The following is a 19,367-nucleotide window of genomic DNA, read 5'->3' on the forward strand; positions in this document are numbered from 1 at the left end:
TACATCACAAAAAACAAGAAAAATCAGTACTAGGGGGAATACCATCTAGTCTGGCTTTTCTTTAAAACCATATGAATATTCCTCAGAAAACTGAAAATTGAGCTGTAGTATGTTCCAGGAATACTAATATTAGGTATATAACCTAGGAACACAAAAAGTCAATAAAAATGTCCTCTGCATATCTATGTTCATTGCAGCACTATTTACAATAGTCAACATATAGAAACAACCGAGGTCTAACAAAAGATGAGTAGCTAAAGAAACTGTGGTACATTTACACAATGGAATACTGTGTAGCCATTAGGAAAAACTGAAATCATAAAATTTTCCTATATATTGATGTACATGGACTCTATTATGCTGAGGGAAATAAGTCATATATATATATGTATATATATATATGTATATATATATATAGGCTAAATGGTAAAAGGACAGGCCCACAATATAAAAATTACCACAAAGAGTGGTGAGCACAATTAGAGAAATAAATACATTAAAAATTATCATGACAATGATAATGAATTAGAGCAATAGAATGCCTATCTAAAAGACAGGTGGATGAAATAGAAAAGTAGGGGAAGTATTAGTGGTAGAAAGGTTGCACTGGTAAAAGATGTATACTTTTTATGCCTGAAATAGAACTACAAGCATGTTTCTAACCATGGTGCCTAAATAAAGATATTATTAAAAAAAGAAAAGAAAAGTTTTTCATATTACTGTTAGTCATCCATATTCCATTTCAGGGAAAATGACTGTACATAGCCTCACCTCATTTTCTGATGGGGTTCTTAATTTTTGTGTTGCTGACAAACTCTATAAGTGCCCTAGGAACATTTTTGGTAGAGTGCTTAGAGTTTTCAAAATACTATAGAATATAATCTGCAAATAGAGAGAATGTAATTTTATTTATAATTTTTATTTATAATTTGTTTTATTAAATAAACACATCTTAACATTTCTTATTATCTTTTTGGTAATAGTTTTCCTATAAATTGTTTTTAAAACAAATTTGATATTCTAAAACACCTTTTTGAGCTACAATTTATTTGGCTATAAAAAATTTCTGAAGGAGCCAGAGAGATAGCATGGAGTTAGAGAGTTTGCCTCGCATGCAGAAGGATGGTGGTTTGAGTCCTGGCTTCCCATATCATCCCCCCAAGCGTGCCCAGGGGCAATTTCTTTTTTTTATTTTAATAGTTTTTTATTTTGATCAAAGTAGATTACAAATCTTTCACAGTAGTATTTTAGGTACATAGTGACATTAAATCAGGCACATTCCCACCACCAATGTTGTCTTCCCTCCGCCCCTGTTCCCAGCATACATCCCATATCCCCCTTTTTGCCCTCGGGCTGCTAGTATGAGTGGTCCCCTCTGTGTCTGGCTTGTTGTAGATTGGGTATAGATTCTGTTGTCATTGTTTTTGGTTTTGGAACCTAAGTCTGATCATTTTTATTTCTACTCAATGTTCATACGACTGTTTGATCTTGGTACCCTCCATTATTTCTCCCTTAATTTGTGAGGTGGAACATGATGGTTCAAGTTATGTGGCTCTGTCTGAAGGAAAGAAAGAAAAGGGGGGGTCAAAAATCAAACAATAGAAAGAGGGAGGAGTTCTTCTAGAGACTATGAATATCAATTTAAGAGAAGAAAGGGAAAAAAGTAAGAAAAACATAATAATACAAAACAAAAACTCAAACAAATAACCTGAAAAGCACAATAGCAATAAAGAGAACAATCAAACAATAACCATGGTTCAGAAATAAGAACAAAACAGAGCACAAAGAACAAAACAAAAAATAAAAAATAATAACAACTAAAATATTAATTTCTGCTTTTTTATAAGCACAATAAATATTGGGAAGATTAGAAAGAGAATTATCTTCGCCTAAGAGATACAAGGTTTCTCTGTACTTGAAGTATACTGTCATAGGAATAACTACAGGCTCTGTTAATACTCTTTGACTCTTTCCTAGGTCATTTTGTGGTGTCTGGAAACTATCTTCTCAGTCCTGGATGATAAACTCAGGCTTCTGTAACTAGATCTTGGTATTTACAAAGGCCATAGGAATGAGCCTAGGATGGAGTCTTTCTTTATGGTTCTAGAAGTTCTCTTCCAATATTAACTATAGATGACTTTATATAACAACCAGGTCAGAAAAGAACTTCTAGAACAATAAATAAAGACTCTATTCTGGGATCAGAGTGGTAGCACAAGTGGTAGGACATCTGCCTTACATGCAGTAACCAAGTAAGGAACAGGGTTCTATCCTCTGCCATCCCATATGGTAACTCAAGCTAGGAGCAATTTCTGAACACATAGCCAGGAGTAACCCCTGAGCATCACTGGGTGTAACCCAAAAAGCAAAAAAAGAAAGAAGGGAGAAAGAAAGAAAAAAAGAAAAAAGGGAGAAAGAAAAGAAAGAAGGAAGGAAGGAAGGAAGGAAGGAAGAAAAAGAAAGAAAGAAAGAAAGAAAGAAAGAAAGAAAGAAAGAAAGAAAGAAAGAAAGAAAGAATAAAAAGAAAGAAAGAAACAGAGAAACAAAGAAAGAAAAAAAGACTATTCTAGACTTTATCCTATGATATATGCAAATACCACAATCTCTAATTACAGAGGACTATATTTTGTCAACAACAACTGAGCAGAACCTTTTCTGGCACCATAAAAAGACCTTGGGGTGTGATAATGAGCATGTCCAGAGCCTGTAATTGTTTCAAGACAGTTTGCTTCAAGGGGAAGAAAGCCTGTAACTCTTACTCCAAGGGAACTAAAGCTCTTTGTAATTATCCCAATACTTACTGTGTCTATACAAAAAAAAAAAAAAAAAAAATCTTGCCACACCAGCCCTCCTTCCTTTTTTCTTTCTTATTTTTTTGTTGTTGATTTTTTTGTTGCTGCTGTATTTTTTGTCATTGCTTGTTTTGTTTCTTTTCCCTTTATTCTTTTATATTGATATTTATAGCTTCTAGATGGACTCCTCTAAGCTTTCTCTTTTTTTCTGCTAACTGGACCGTAGAACTTGAATCATCATGTTTTGCTTTATAAATTGAAGGAAATGAGAAAGAAAAAAAGATGGAAAAAAGCAGGTAGTACTGGAGCAAACAGTCGCATAAAAATTAAGTGGAAATTAAAAATGATCAGACTTAAACATCAAACCCAAAGTCAACAACAACAAAATCAAGATACCCAATCTACAAGAAGCTATACACAAAGAGGACCCTAGCAATGCAGGGGGGGGGGGAAGGGGGAGGTATGGGATGCATGCTGGGAATAGGGGTGGAGGGAGGACAACACTGGTGGTGTTCACTCATTCACTAATACTATGTACCTTAAATATAACTGTGGAAGACTTGTATTTCACATTGGTCACAATAAAAACTATTTGTTAAAAAATGAAGTACATCATGGGTACTTTCAAGCACAAGACTATTGGAAACCTCCAGATAAGTTAGAATATAATAAATCTTAAAGCAGAATAATTTTAGACATTTATGCCTTAACAGAACCTCTTTACTTTCTTGTTTCTTTTATCCCTCTGTTCTTCTTCACTCCTTCCATCTCCCATTTCTTTATTCCCTTTTATTCTGTGCTGTTTTCCTACTCTTTTCCTTCCTTCTATCTTTCCTACCATCACATTTAAATTCAATCTCTCTTTTCTCTTTTCTCTCCACTTTTTTTTTTACCTCATTTATGTTAGAAACACAGATATATGGTGGAAAGACATTAAAAGTTTAAGGATAAACCTAGTTTTATCTTTGCTAATGCATACGGTTCCCTAAACACTAGTAGGAGTTATTCTAATATTAAAGACAGAAGTGTGTTTGGGGCATTTCTTTATATATATATTCCTATATATCATACCTGTTCACTTCTTTATTTTTAATAATTCCTTTCTTTAAACACAGTAATTAAAAACATAATTGAAGTTGGGTTTCAGTCATAACAAGAACACCCCCTTCACCATGCAATCTTCCCATCATCAATGTCCTCATATCTCCCCTCCCCCAGTCCTGCCTGCTTTTGAGACAGGCTTTCTACATCCCTCACACACTGACATTGTTATGATAGTTCTCAGCATATTTATTTCTCTAACTGCACTCACTACTCTTTGTGGTGAGCTATATATCTTGAGCCTGTCCTTCTGGCCCTCATCTCTGGGAATTATTTCAACGTCTTTAATTTTTCTAAAAAAAAAGAAAACCCATACATGAGTGAGACTATTCTGTGTCTCTTTCTCACTCTGACTAATTTCACTCAGCAAAATAGATTACATGTAAATCCATGTATATAAAAATTTCATGACTTTATCTCTCCTGATGGCTGCACAATATTCCATTGTGTAATATGTACCACAGTTTCTTTAGCCATTCAGCTGTTGAAGGACATCTTGACTGTTTCCAGAGTCTGGCTATTGTAAATAGTGCTGTGATGAATATAGATGTGGGGAAGGAGGTTTTATTGGAGTTTTTTTCCTAGGGTTTATACCTAGGAGTGGTATAGCTGGATGATATAGGAGCTCAAATTCCAGTTTTTTGAGGAATCTCCGTATTGTTTTCCATAAGGCTGAACTAGATGGCATTCCCACCAGCAATGAATGAGAGTTCCTTTCTCCCCACATCCCTGCCAGCACTGATTCTTCTTATTCTTTGTGATGTGTGCTCATCTCTGTGGTGTGAGATGGTACCTTATTGTTCTTTTTATTTGTATCTTCCTGATGATTAGTGATGTGGAGCATCTTTTCATGTGTCTTTTGGCCATTTGTATGTTTTCTTTTTTTTTTTTTTTTTTTTTTTTTGGTTTTTGGGCCACACCCGGTAACGCTCAGGGGTTACTCCTGGCTATGTGTTCAGAAGTTGCTCCTGGCTTGGGGGACCATATGGGACACCGGGGGATCGAACCGCGGTCCGTCCAAGGTTAGCGCAGGCAAGGCAGGCACCTTACCTTTAGCGCCACCGCCCGGCCCCCGTATGTTTTCTTTTTTTCTTTGAGAAAGTGTTCATTTCTTCTCCCCATTTTTCATGGGGCTATATGTTTTTTCTTCTTGTTAAGTTCTGTCAGTAGCTTGTATATCATAGATATTAGTACCTTATCTGATAGTATTGGGTGAATAGTTTCTCCCATTTTGTGGGTGGCTTTTATATCCTAGGCATTATTTCCTTTAAGCTGCAAAAGCATGCCATTTGTGTATCTCTGCTTAGACTTGTTTGAAGTGTGCTGTTTCAGCCTTGAAGAGGCCTTTAATTTCAATGTCCTATAGTGTTTTCATCTACATATTGTTCTATATACCTTATGGTCTCAGGTTTGATATCAAGGTTTTCAATCCATTTGCATTTGACATTGGTGCATGGTGTTAGCTGGAGGTCTGAGTTCATTCCTATGCAACTGGCTGACCAATTGTGCCAACACATTTGTTAAAGTGGCTTTACTTGCTTAATTTTATATTTCTTGCCCCTTTATAAAAGATTAATTGATTGTATAGCTGAGGAGCATTCTCTGAATATTCCAGTCTATTCCACTAATCTGAGGGTCTGTCTTTATTCCAATATCATGCTGTTTTAATGACTAAAAGTGATGTTTTAATGACTAAGTCATTTAATGACTAAGTGTTTAATGACTAAAAGTGATGCCTCTCATATTCCTTTAAACAAGCATTGCTCTAGTTATTCTTGTGTGTTTATTGTTCCAAATGAATTTCAGGAGTGTTTGATCCACTTCTTTTAAGAATGTTATGGATATCCTTAGAGGGATTGCATTAAATCTGTACAATGCCTTGGGTAATATTGCCATTTTAATTATGTTAAGCCTCCCAATCCATGACCAGGGTATGTGTCTCCATTTCCTGTGTCTTCGTTTATTTCTTGAAGCAATGTTTTGTATTTTTCTTTGAATAATTTCTTCACATATTTAGTTAAGTTGACTCCAAGATATTTGAGTTCATGTGGCACTAATGTAAATGTGATTGATTTTTGATATTTATTTTTTCTCTATCATTATTGGTATATAAGACTATTGATTTTTGCGTGTTAATTTTTAGCCTGCTACTTTCCTATATAAATCTATTGTTTATATAAGCTTTTTGGTAGATTCTTTAGGATTTTCTAAATATAGTGTCATGCCATCTGCAAATAGTGAGAGCTTGACTTCTTCCTTTTCTATCTGGATGCCCTTGATATATTTTTCTTGCCTAATTGCTATGTCAAGAACTTCCAGCACTATTTTGAATAGGTATGGTGAGAGACGAGAGCCTTGACTTGTACCAGGTTTTAGAGGAGATGCTTTTAGTTAATCTTCATTGTCAATAATATTTGCCATTGGCTTGTGGTAGGTTGCCTCTACTACATAGAGAAAAGTTCCTTCTATTCTTATTTTGATGAAAGTTTTTTTTTTAATTAAAAATGGGTTTTGGACCTCATCAAATGCTTTCCATGCATCTATTGATGTGATCATAGGGTTACTTGTCTTTTTGTTGATATGGTGTATTATGTTGATTTATTTACAGATGTTAAATAATCCTTGCATCCCTGGGATTAAACTTACTTGGTCGTGGTGATGATCTCCTTGATGAGGCATTAGATTCTGTTTGCCAGAGTTTATTGAGGATCTTTGCACCTGTGTTCATCAGGGATATTGGTCTGTAGTTTTCTTTTTTTGCAGCATCTCTGTCTGGTTTTGCTATCAAGGTGATGTTAGCTTTGCAAAAACTATTTGGGATTGTTCCTGATTCTTCAGCTTCAAGAAAGAGCCTGAAGAGGATTGGTTCCTCTTGAAAGGTTTGAAAGAATTCGTTAGTGAATCCATCTGGACCTGGGCTTTTGTATTTGGGAAGACTCTTGATGACAGTTTTAATTTCCTTAGTAGTGATATGTCTGTTTAGATATGCAAGATCATACAGGTTTAACCTTGGAAGATTTTAAAAGTCCAAGAATTTATCCATTTCCTCAAGGTTTTCAAGTTTTATGACATAGAGTTTCTCAAAGTAGTCTCTGATTACCCTTTGAATCTCTGCAGTATCTGTGGTGATCTCCCCTTTTCATTCCTAATCTGGTATATAAGATTTCCCTCTCCATTTCTTTGTGAGTTTTGCTAGTGGTTTATCTATCTTGTTTATTTTTTCAAAGAACCAACTTTTGCTTTCATTGATCATTCCAATTGTTTTTTGGATTTCCATTTCATTGATTTCTGATCTAAGCTTTGTTATTTCCTTCTGCCTACCTTTTTTGGTTCCTCTTGTTAGACATTTTCTAGTTCTAAAAACAGTGTAATTAAGATCTTTATATAGACCCCTTCTTCCTTGTGTGCCTACAAGGCTAAATTTTCCTCTGAGTACTGCTTTTGTTGTGTGCCATTAATTGTGACAATTTTTGTCTTCATTGTAATTTGTTTTCAGAAATGTTTTGATGTCATTTTTTATTTCATCTCTGACCAACTGTTTGTTCAGTAGTGAACTATTCAGTTTCCAGGTGTTAAAGTTTTTCTTCTGTGTTTCTTTGTAGTTCACATCTAATTTCAGTGCCTTGAGGTCTGTGAAGGTAGTTTGCACAATTTCTAATCTCTTGGCTGTATGGAAATAAGTTTTATGGGCCAGTATGTGGTCTATCCTGGAGAATAACCCATGTGCATTGGAGAAGAATATGTATCCAGTTTTATGGGGATGCACTGGCCTATATGTATCTACTAGTCCACTTTCTTCTATTTCTCTTTTCAGAGGTAATATATTCTTGTTCAGTTTCAACGTGATTGACTTATCAAAGGGTGCCAGAGCATTGTTGATATCTCCCACTATTATTGTGCTGGGATTGATATTTTCTTTCAGAATTGTTATGTCCATTTATTTGCACTTCCATCTTTGAATGTGTATATGTTTAGGAGTGTAATTTCTTCTTCTTGTACACATACTTTGATTAGTACAAAATGACCATCTTTGTCCCTTACAACTTTTCTGAGTCAAAAGTTTGTTTCATCTGAGACCAATATGCCACTCCAGTTTTTTAATGTTGTTGTTTGCTTGAATGATTTACTTCCAGCCTTTTATTTTGAGTGTATATTTGTTTTGATTATTGTTTTTTCTAGGCAGCACAACGTTGGATTCAGCTTCCTGGTCCATTTTATCACCCTGTTTCTCTTAAAAGGTGCATTTAGTCCATTGACATTGAGAGAGATAATTATCATGAGATTTAGTGTCATCTTTGGTAGAAATTTGGTGGATCTGTTGGTCTTTCTTTCCTTAAAGTATAACTTTCAGCTTTTCTTTGAGGGCTGGTTTTTAAGTTTGTAAATTTTCGAGCTGTTGTTTATCCATGAAGTCATGTATACTTAAATCAAACCTGAAAGTTAGTCTGGCTGGATGCAGAATTCTAGGTTAAACATTCATTTCATGGAGTTTTGTCACCATGTACCACCACTGCCTTCTGGCCTTGAGAGTTTCTTGTGACAGTTCTGCTATAAATCTTAAGTATGCTCCTTTAATGTAATTTTCCTTTTTGATCTTGCTACTTTCAGTATTCTATCTTTATTTGTGGAATTCGTCATTGTGACTAGCATGTGTCTTGGGGTGCTTTTCTTTGGGTTTCTTTAAGCTGGTACTCTTCTGGCATGCAGGATTTGGTTGCATGCAGTCTTAATCTTTGGGAGTTTCTCTGTATTGACATTCTTGATTGTTGATTTCTTCTTGTTGTACATATACTTTGATTAGTACAAAATGACCATCTTTGTCTCATAACTTTTCTGAGTCTAAAGTTTGTTTCATCTGATACCAATATGGGCACTCCAGTTTTTTTAATGTTGTTGTTTACTTGGATGATTTTCTTCTAGTCTGGGTTTCTGGGACTCCAATGATTCTTATGTTGTTTCTGTTGAATTTTTCTAATATTTCTATTTTCATCTGTTTAAAATCTTTGAGTATTTTTCTATTGTCTGATCATTTTCTTTTAATTTATTTTCCTGTATGGAGTTATTATGCATATCATCTTCCAGCTCACTAATTCTATCTTCAGCTACTGTTACTCTTTTGGAGAGGCTTCCCATAGAGTTTTTCATTTCCTCTACTGCATTTTTCAGTCCCATTATTTCATTTTGGAGTGTTCTGATTTCTATATTTTTGGTCTGCTCAGATCAATCTATGCTTTCTTTGAGTTCTATGAACATCCTCCATATTTCTATTCTAAACTCTTTATCTGAGATGTTAATTAGGTGGTTGGCATTTTTTGGGTCGTCAGAGCTGCCATCTTTATTCTCTATGCATGCTGTTGTCCTGCATTTTTTTCCCATTGCCACACTTGAAGTGTGATTATTACTCAGTGTTGTGAGGTGGTTTGTGTTCTATAAGGAGTGCTCAGCCACGGAGCAAAGCGGAGCGACAGGGATTTTTTTTTTTCTGTGTTCTTCTTTGACTGTTCCCAAAGATTAGGAAGTAGCCCCAGGTGTCATTTAAAAAATGTCCTCTGTATCCCAAAGCTCAGCAGGAATTATGCCACATTCTTTTGGGCTGAGACGCTCCTACCTGAAGTTAGGAGTTTGAGAGCTGATTTTGCTGTGTTCTCTTTTCAGCACTTCTAGGTCTATTCCAAGACTTGAAAAAAAAATTAAAAATACTCTCCACATCTATTTTATTTTATTACCAATATTAGACCATACTTGTTTTATTCAGCTAAGTAATATGTTTTTCATATCACTGTTATAAGAACATGTATAAAAAGCTTGAAAATACAAAATATAAATTTATCAAAATTAATTTTGTTATTATTTTAGGACTATTAATTCAGCTTTCTTACAAGTTATTATTAAGGTGAAGAAATAGGAATAGAACTATATTTTTTTGTTCTGTTTTGTTTTTTGTTTTTTTTTTTGGTCACACCCGGCGGTGCTCAGGGGTAAGTTACTCCTGGCTGTCTGCTCAGAAATAGCTCCTGGCAGGCACGGGGGACCATATGGGACACTGGGATTCGAACCAACCACCGGGCCTAGAACTATATTTTTTAAGTAAACTTAAAATTCAGTTAAGCAGAAGTAAAAGTCTCATGTAAGCCCACAAATTTATCCCTAATTTACAAAAAAGGGACTGAGTACACCACGTGAAAAAAAAAGAAGTCTTCAACATATGGTATTCAAAAAACAGTATAGCCACATGTGAAATAATGAAATTTTAATGATACATCTCTCATAAATCATTCACATCTACTTTTTTTTGGGAGGTGGTCACACCTGGTGACACTCAGGGGTTATTCCTGACTATGCACTCAGAAATCTCTCCTGGCTTGGGGGACCATATGGGACACCGGGAGATCAAACCACGGTCCATTCTTGGCTAGCATGAATAAGGCAGGCAGATGCCCTACTACTTGTGCCATCTCTCTGCCCCTTTTCACATATACTTTAAACTTAAACTAGCTTAAAAATCAAAATTATACAAGAATTTATAAAGTAACCAACTATATAAATGAATATTTAAGGAAGTTCTGGTATATATACAATGAACTATTATGCAGTTCTAAGAAATTTGAACCAACCTCAAAGTCTAACAAATGCCTTTACCTTTTGTACTATATTTTTTATATAAAGTTTTTCTAGTAAAAAAATTTTGCCTGGCCATTTTCAATGATCAGATTTCCTCTTATACAGTATTTATCAAATATGAATGCTTAAGAATATATTTTAAAATTAAATTTTTATCATAAAATTAACATTATTTTTATATTTTTCAGTTATCCAAGGGAAGGTCTTTATATAATAGAGTTTTGAGGCCCATCCACATTGTTCCAAGAAATTAAGGTAGACAGAGAACCATCAATGTTTTCTTTGTGACCCATGGTCAGCAACTCCAAGATGTGGCTCTAGAATGAATTGCAGTTGACCCACACATTTTATCTAGTCACTCAATGACAAAATACACCAATAAAACGTGTCTAGACTTCAAATTTCAAAGTGGTAAAGCGGTACTGAACACCAGCATACATAAAAAGCATAGATAAAGACTTTAGAGAAAAACTGTTAAGGATGTTCAAGAATCTCAAAGAAACAATGAAAAAGACAAATACAGGGGGATATGGGAGCAAAACTGAAAAAAAAAGTCCTACAGAAATGACAAAAATAAAAAACTTGGTAGGCAAAATAAAAAATTCACTGGTGAAGGTTACTGAGTACTGAATCTGTGAGCTCCAAGATAAGCTTCCTCAAAGATGAGGCAATATTAGAAGGTGGGGGAAATGCCTGAGCTGACTAGAAAACTGTGATATATTTAAGAATAACAATGTAAGAATCTCTAGGGTCTGAGAGTGCCAGGAAGACAAACAACTCTATGAACAAGGAACAGTTAAATATATAATTGCAAAGATGTTCACAGACTAGAGAATACATGAACTCACACCATGAATGTCTAAAGGAAACAGGATAAAATGGATCAAAATAAAAATAACTTGAAGACCCATTCTAATCATAATAATAAAATACATTGATAAGAAAAATAAAAACAAGATTAAAGAAGAAAAGATCATTTAAGGAAACATAATTGTGGGATATTTAATTATTAAAGCAGATTTATCAAGGGAAAAATCCAAGGCCTAGAGGCAGTGCTTGAATATAATGAAAAAATGAACAAAATGAATGTCATATCAAGAATACATAGCACAGTTTTACTCTGATTAAGATTGTAAAGAATGACAAATAACTTCAAAGATAAACAAATGCTCATGAACACTACAGACTCACAATAAACTGTAAAATAACAAATAAATGGAAGCTACTTTAAGACAAGAAATACCCAACAAATACAAAAAAGCTTCTAAAGAAAGTTGGCACAAAACTTCATGAAAAAAAGTCTCTCAATTTCAATGAGAAAAAGAGACAAAAATAGTAAAATGTTTTAAATATGGAATTTAATATTCTTCTCCCTGAGAAAACGTATGTGAATAGACTCACAAATTTAAATTCAAAGTTTGGAAGGCAATACAACAAGTGAATGATTCCCTTAAAAAAGCTATAGTTGGGGCTGGCGATGTGGCACTAGAGGTAAAGTGTCTGCTTTGCAAGCGATAGAAACCCTACTTAACACAAAAAGACAATTAACTAAATGGGAAAAAAATCTTTGCACTCAACATGTCAGATAAAGGGCTGATATTCAGAATATACAAAGCACTCAGAATCTGAGCCCTCCAAAACCAAATAAAGCCATAGAAAAATGAAGAGATGAAATGAACAGACACTTCTCTGGCGAAGACCAAAAGACGACCAACAAACACATGAATACATGCTCACCTTCACTCATCATTAGGGAAATCCAAATCAAGACAACAATGAGGTACCACCTTACACCAGTGAGGATGGCTCACATAAAAAGTAATGGGAACAATCTCTGTTGGCAGGGATGCGGTACAAAAGGCACTCTCATCCACTACTGCTGGGAATGCCCCCTAGTCCAACACCTATGGAGAACAGTCTGGAGAGTGCTCAAAGAACTCAGAATTGAGCTGCCATTTGACCCAGCATTTGCTCTCCTATGTATATACCCCCACGTTGGAAGGACTTTCATCCCAAAGTATGTGTGACCCCATTATTTATCGCAACACTCAGTATAATAGCCAAGTCTCGGAACCAACCTCGATGTCCAACCACAGATGAATGGATCATTAAGATGTGGTATCTACACACAATTGAATACTATATGGCAGTCAGAAATGATACAATCACAGACTTTGCAGCAACGTGGATGGACCTAGATCATGTTATGATAAATGAAATAAGTCAGAAGACGAAAGATAAGCACAAGCACAGAATGATAGCACCATTCTGAAGCATCTAGAACATACACCTTATATACAACTAATATGCAACATTCAAATAACAAGGTTTAACAGGGTAGAAACTCCAAACACTGTAACAGTCAACATATACCAGGGAGTAGTGCCCAAAACACATGGAAGAGGAAGAACACAAACTCTTGACTACACCTTATACCACAAAGAAACCAGCAACAGCAGAAACAGCAGCATAGAGAGAACATGTATGTAATCAGCCTTCTACTATAAAGGCCCACAATAATCCCTTAGGGGTCTTATACAGGACCACAGGTAAAGAATACCATGGGAAATTACTGACTTCATCGGAAGCATTTCATAACAATGTGTTTTCATGCCTTAATCTTACTACATTTAAAATAACCTCTCAGCTTTTCTGTCCATGGGTGCTCTTGGATAGAAAGGGTGGACAAACTAAGATGGCATCTTGGGGCTCACACACGAGATACCGTACCCAGCCTGCACTATGAGAATGCCGGAGAAAACTCTTTAACAAATCTTTTTTAATTTAATTTTTATTTTGATCATAGTGGCTTACATATTGTTAACAATAATATTTTAGGTACATATTTACATAATATCAGGGGGGATTCCCATCACCAATTTGTCCTCCCTACACCTCCGTTTTTGTCCTACCTCCCATATCCTCTTCTCTCACCCCTGGGGCTGCTAGAATATGTGGTCCCTTCTGTACCTAGTTTACCTGTTTAGTCCCTTATTTCCCCCTCTAACTGGGAGGCAGGAATAGCTAGTTCAAGTTACATGGTTTTGTCTGAAAAAGAGAAAAGTAATAAACTGGGGTAAAAGTCTAATATGCCGAAAATGGGAGACTCTCATCATTGGTTTGAGAGATGAAGAAAAAAAGAAGGTGAAACACTTCACCAGTACAAAAAGAAGTGTCAAATATCCAGTGAGGACTCCAACAAAAACGATAAACACCACAAAAAAAAAAAAAAACAGCCATGATCTTGAGATAAGAAACATGGCAGAGCACATAAAGAAAGAAAAGAAGAGAAAAATAAGTATAAATGGGGGCAACAACTTCAATAACCATGCCAAAACAAAGAAATGAACCAAAAATAGATAGGTAAATAAAAATAATAATAATAATAAATGAAGATAAAAATAATATATAAAAAATAAACAATGTTTTGTGCTTTTTGCTTTTTTTCCCTCCTGCCCTGGCACAGTATATATTGGGGTCATTCGAAAAGGAATTCACTTTGCCTAAGAGATATCGGGTTTCTCCACCCTTGGAGTATATTGTCATAGGATTAACTATAGACTCTGTTTAGGATCATTTACTCTCCCGGTGGTGCTTTCGTGGTGTTTGGAAGACTTCTGCTCCATCCTGGATGATAAAATCAGACCTCTGTATCTAGAGATCTCAGTAACTGCACAGGTCCAGGAGTGGGACTTATGATGAAGGCTTTCTTTGTGGTTCTAAAAGTTCTGTTTCCTCAGTGTCAATTTTAATTCATCTTCTCTTTGTGGTCTTGGTCTTTGCATTGAACCTAGGATGGCACCTAGGATAGCGTTTTTCTTTGTGTTTCCAGTAGCCCCATTCCGTTGCAATTGTCTCTGACAGACCTTTGGAACTGGGATTCATGGTTATTGTGCAGGTCATAGTTCAAACCCTAGACTAGGTTTTTTTATTGGTCCCAAGATATATACTGTCTGGTCATAGTTCTAGCAGCCAGTCATCTGTAAATCACGATCTTGGCTTTTGGACCTACTAAAGGGTGACAAGTCTTCTGATTTTGTCTTATCGTTAGCTGGTAAGGTAGGATAACCTGCTCTTAGGTAAAGTTGTTCCCATTTTTCTCGTTGTCAGGATATCATACTAGAGCTGGCACTTGTTGGTGACCTAGCAGTATTAAGGCTGTCCCGAATGGGATTCGTTTACTGCAGCTGTTGTGAAGAACTGTGCCGTTTCTATGTCTGGGATCCAGGGTTCCAGGCTGGACGGATGGTGTCTAATCACCTGAGGTCTAAGTTGAGTCCACGTGACATATTTTCAAGGTAGGAGATATCCCTGTATTGTAAACAACTATGAGTTCCTATCCCTAGCAGATAAGAGCTTTCTTTTATATGTAAGATTTTCCCTTTTTTTAGTGTGCCTTTACATAGAGAAATGGTGCTACATTATATTGTCGGTGTATTTGGGGGTGGACAGAGAGAAAAACAGAAGCAGGTCATACACCCAAAAAAGATAAAAATAGGAATAAAAATGTATTTGCTCACATATGTATATGTAGAACAGACATTTTTAAAAAACAATTAAGTAACAAAGTATTTAAAGGACCAAAGTGATGCAAAAGATTACCTTACATTTGGGAAAAAGGAGGTAAAGAGGTAGTGTAATACAGGTCTTATACTTATGTTAGAAGTACAGGTTTTCCCATTGTCTTTTGGATTTTTTCTTGTGGTGTGTGGGTTCCCAGGCACCTTTCCATCACACCCCCTGACCTTCTTCAGATTGGCAAAAGATTTGCGGCAGGGAGGTCTTGGAAGAGTTCTTGCACTGGGGATACTTTTGGAACTAAATTTGATTTCAAGTAACAGTCCACCTTAGGGGGAGTTGGTAGGGAGGGCTGCGCAGCATGAGTCCACAGGGGAGTTGGCTGCCTTTTCTTGCAGGGGACGAGGTGTGGGTTTGACTGGGTGTCCCTTCGCTTGGGTGGTGGGTACTGCTTCATTGGGGTAGGAGGTCAATCTTGATGCCTAATAGATTAAGGACTGAGGGTGAAGAGTTTTAATATGGTGGGAGGTCTGGATGGGATTGAGGGGTGAAGAGATAGTTGAATTTCCAAAGAGGGGAAAGGGGAAGGTATATGGAAGGGGTAGGAAGAGAGAAAAGAGAAACTACATTAGAAAGAAAGGGAGAAGAGAAAAGGAAAAAAAGAAAAGAGAAGAAAAGAAAAGAAAAATAAATAAAAAAGAATGTAGTGAGAAGAGAGGAGAAAATAGCAAGGGAATGCTAGTTTGCTTGAATGTATTCGATGAGTAGAGCCTTTAGTTTAAGTCTGTATGTCGCAGTTCCTGCTTTGGTGGTCTGACTGGTCACGTGCTTCAATTTCTAAAAGAAGGTATAACCTAGAGATAAAGTGTATGTTAGAGAGTTTTCTCAGGACCATCTCGTAGTGCAAGCTGGGTATGGTATCTCGTGTGACTGAGCCCCAAGCTGCCATCTTAGTTTGTCCACCCTTTGTATCCAAGAATGGCTGTGGACAGAAAAGGCTGAGAGGTTATTTTAAATATAATAAGATAAAGGCATTAAAACAAAGTGTTATGGGATGTTTCCATTGGAAACTGTATACGGTCTCTAAGGGGCTATTATGGGCCTTTATTATAGAAGGCTGATTACATACCTGTTCTCTCTATGCTGCTGTTTCTGCTGTTGCTGGTTTCTTTGTGGTATAAGGTGTAGTCAAGAGTTTGTGTTGTTCCTTTTTCATGTATTTTGGGCACTGCTCCTGAGTATATGTTGACTATTACAGTGTTTGTAGTTTCTACCCTGTTAAACCCTGTTATTTGATTGTTGAGTATTTGTTGTGTATAAGATGTGTGTTATAGGTGCTTCAGAATAGTGCTATCATTCTGTGTTTATCTTTTGTCCTCTGACTTACTTCATTTATCATAACATGTTCTAGGTCCATCCATGTTGCTGCAAAGTCTGTGATTGTATCATTTCTCACTGCCATATAGTATTCAATTGTGTATATATATCACATCTTAATGGTCCTTTCATCTGTGGTTGGACATCGAGGTTGGTTCCAAGACTTGGCTATTATACTAAGTGCTGCGATAAATAGTAGGGTGCACACGTATTTTGGAATGAATGTCCTTCCAACGTGGGGGTATATACATAGGAGAGCAATTGCTGGGTCAAATGGCAGCTCAATTCTGAGTTCTTTGAGCACTCTCCAGACTGTTCTCCATAGGTGTTGGACTAGGGGGCATTCCCAGCAGCAGTGCATGAGAGTGCATTTCATACCACATCCCCGCCAACAGACATTGTTCCCATTATTTTTTATGTGAGCCATCCTCACTGGTGTAAGGTGATCTCTCATTTTTGTCTTGATTTGGATTTCCCTGATGATGAGTGAAGGTGAGCATCTTTTCATGTGTTTGTTGGCCATGCTTCTGTCTTCGTAAGAGAAGAGTCTATTCATTTCATCTCCCCATTTTTTATGGCTTTATTTGGTTTGGGGGGGGGCTCAGCTTTCTGAGTGCTTTGTATGTTCTAGATATCAGCCCTTTATCTGATATGTCGTGTGAAAAGATTTTTTTTCGTTGTTAACTGTCTTCTTGCATTAAGTAAGTTTTCTTTCACCAGTTTGATGTAGTCCCATTTGTTTATGTTTGATGCTAAAGTTCTTGCCATTGGTGCTCCATTCTCGAAGACCTTTTTGATATATAGGTCTTCGAGTGTTCTGCCTATTTTATTCTCGATAAACTTTATGGATTCGGGTCTGATATCAAGGTCTTTGATCCATTTTGAGTTGATTTTTGTATAAGGAGTAAGGTATGGGTTGATTTTCACTTTCGTACATGTGGTTTTCCAGTTGTTCCAACACCATTTGTTGAATAGACTTTCTTTGTTCCATTTCAATTTCTTGCCACTTTTATCAAATAGTGGTTGGCTGTATATCTGGGGGTTTATGTATGGGAATTTTGTTCTTACCCACTGATCTGTGGTCCTGTCTCTGTTCCAGTACCATGCTGTTTGATTACTATGGCTTTATAGTATAGTTTCAAGTTAGGTAAGGAGATGCCACTCAGATTCTTGTTTTTCAGTATGTGTTTGGCTATCCTGGGTCTTTTGTGGTTCCAAATGAATTTTGTGATTGATTTTTCTAATTCTTTAAAGAATGATGTCTGAATTTGGATAGGGATTGCTTTAAATCTATATAGTAGTTTGGGTAGGATAGTCATTTTGACTAAGTTAATTCTACCTATCCATGAGCATGGGATGTTCTTCCATTTCTTTAGATCATCTTCATTTTCTTCCTGAAGATTTTGAAGTTTCCCTGGTATAGGTCTTTCACTTCCCTTGTCAGGTTGATTCCTAGGTACCTAACATTTTGATACTATTTTAAATGGAATTGTATTTTTAATCTCTCTCCTCGACTTCTTTGTTTGTATATAGAAATGCTACTGTCTTTTGTGTATTGACTTTGTATCCACCCACTTTGCTGTATTGGTTAATTGTTCCTAGGAGTTTTATTGTGGACTCTTTAGGGTTTTCAATGTATAATATCATATTGTCTGCAAATAGAGATAGTTTGAGTTCCTCTTTCCCAATTTGGATTCTTTTGATTCCCTTCTCTTGTCGGATTGCTATTGCTAGGATTTCTAAGGTTATATTGAATAAGAGTGCAGAGAGTGGACAGCCTTGCCTAGTTCCTGACCTTAGTGGGAATGCTTCTAGTTTCTCGATATTAAGTATAATGTTGGCTGTAGGCTTTTCATAGATAGCTGTAACTATCTTGAGGAAGGTTCCTTTTAACCCTATTTTGCTGAATATTTAACATGAAAGGGTGTTGGATATTCTCAAACGCCTTCTCTGCATCGATTGATATGATCATGTGGTTTTTGTCTTTCTTGTTGTTGATGTGATGTATAATGTTGATGATTTGCATATTTTGGACCAACCTTGTGTTCCTGGTATAAAACCCACTTGGTCATGATGTATGATTTTTTTTATGAAGTGCTGGATTTGGTTTGCTAAGATTTTGTTGAGTATCTTTGCATCTATGTTCATTAGTGAGATTGGTAAGTAGTTTCTTTCTTGGTGGTGTCTTTGCCATCTTTTGGAATGAGTGTGATATTAGTCTCATAAAAGGAGTTGTGGAGGATTCCTGTTTTTTCTATGGTTTGGAAGAGCCTATGGAAAAGTGGTAGTAAGTCTTCTTGGAATGTTTGATAGAATTCACCTGTAAATCCATCTGGGCCTGGACTTTTGTTCTTAGGGAGTTTTTTTAATTATATCTTTAATTTTCTCTGAGATGATTGGTCTGTTTAGGCTTTCTAGTTCTTCCTTTTCCAGCCTTGGAAGACGGTATTTTTCTGAGAATCTGTCGATTTCTACTGGGTTCTCTAGCCTAGCTGAGTATAGTTGTTCATAATATGATCTCATGAAAAGTTGTATTTCTTGGGGTTATGTTGTAAGCTTTCCCCTTTCATTTGTGATCCTAATGATTTGGGTGTTTTCCCTCTTTTTTTTTTTTGGTGAGTTTTGCCAGTGGTTTGTCTATCTTGTTTATTTTTTCTAAAAACCAACTCCTGGTCTCAATGATTTTTTTGTATTGTTTTCTTCATTTCTATGTTGTTTATTTTTGCTCTGGTTTTTATTATTTCTTGCCTTCTGGTTGTGGTTGGATTTCTCTGTTGCTGTTGTTCCAAGTCCTTAAGGTGATCACTTAAACTGTTGATTTTGTTATTTTCCTGTTTCTTGACATAGGCCTGTATTGCTATGAGTTTCCCCCTACTTAATGCTTTTAAAGACATGTTGTCTCTTCATTGTAATTTGTCTCAAGGAAACTTTTTACTTCTTCCTTGAGTTGTTCTTTGA

The sequence above is a fragment of the Suncus etruscus genome, chromosome 7 (genome assembly GCF_024139225.1).
Source record: "Suncus etruscus isolate mSunEtr1 chromosome 7, mSunEtr1.pri.cur, whole genome shotgun sequence".
Classification (NCBI taxonomy): Eukaryota; Metazoa; Chordata; class Mammalia; order Eulipotyphla; family Soricidae; genus Suncus; species Suncus etruscus.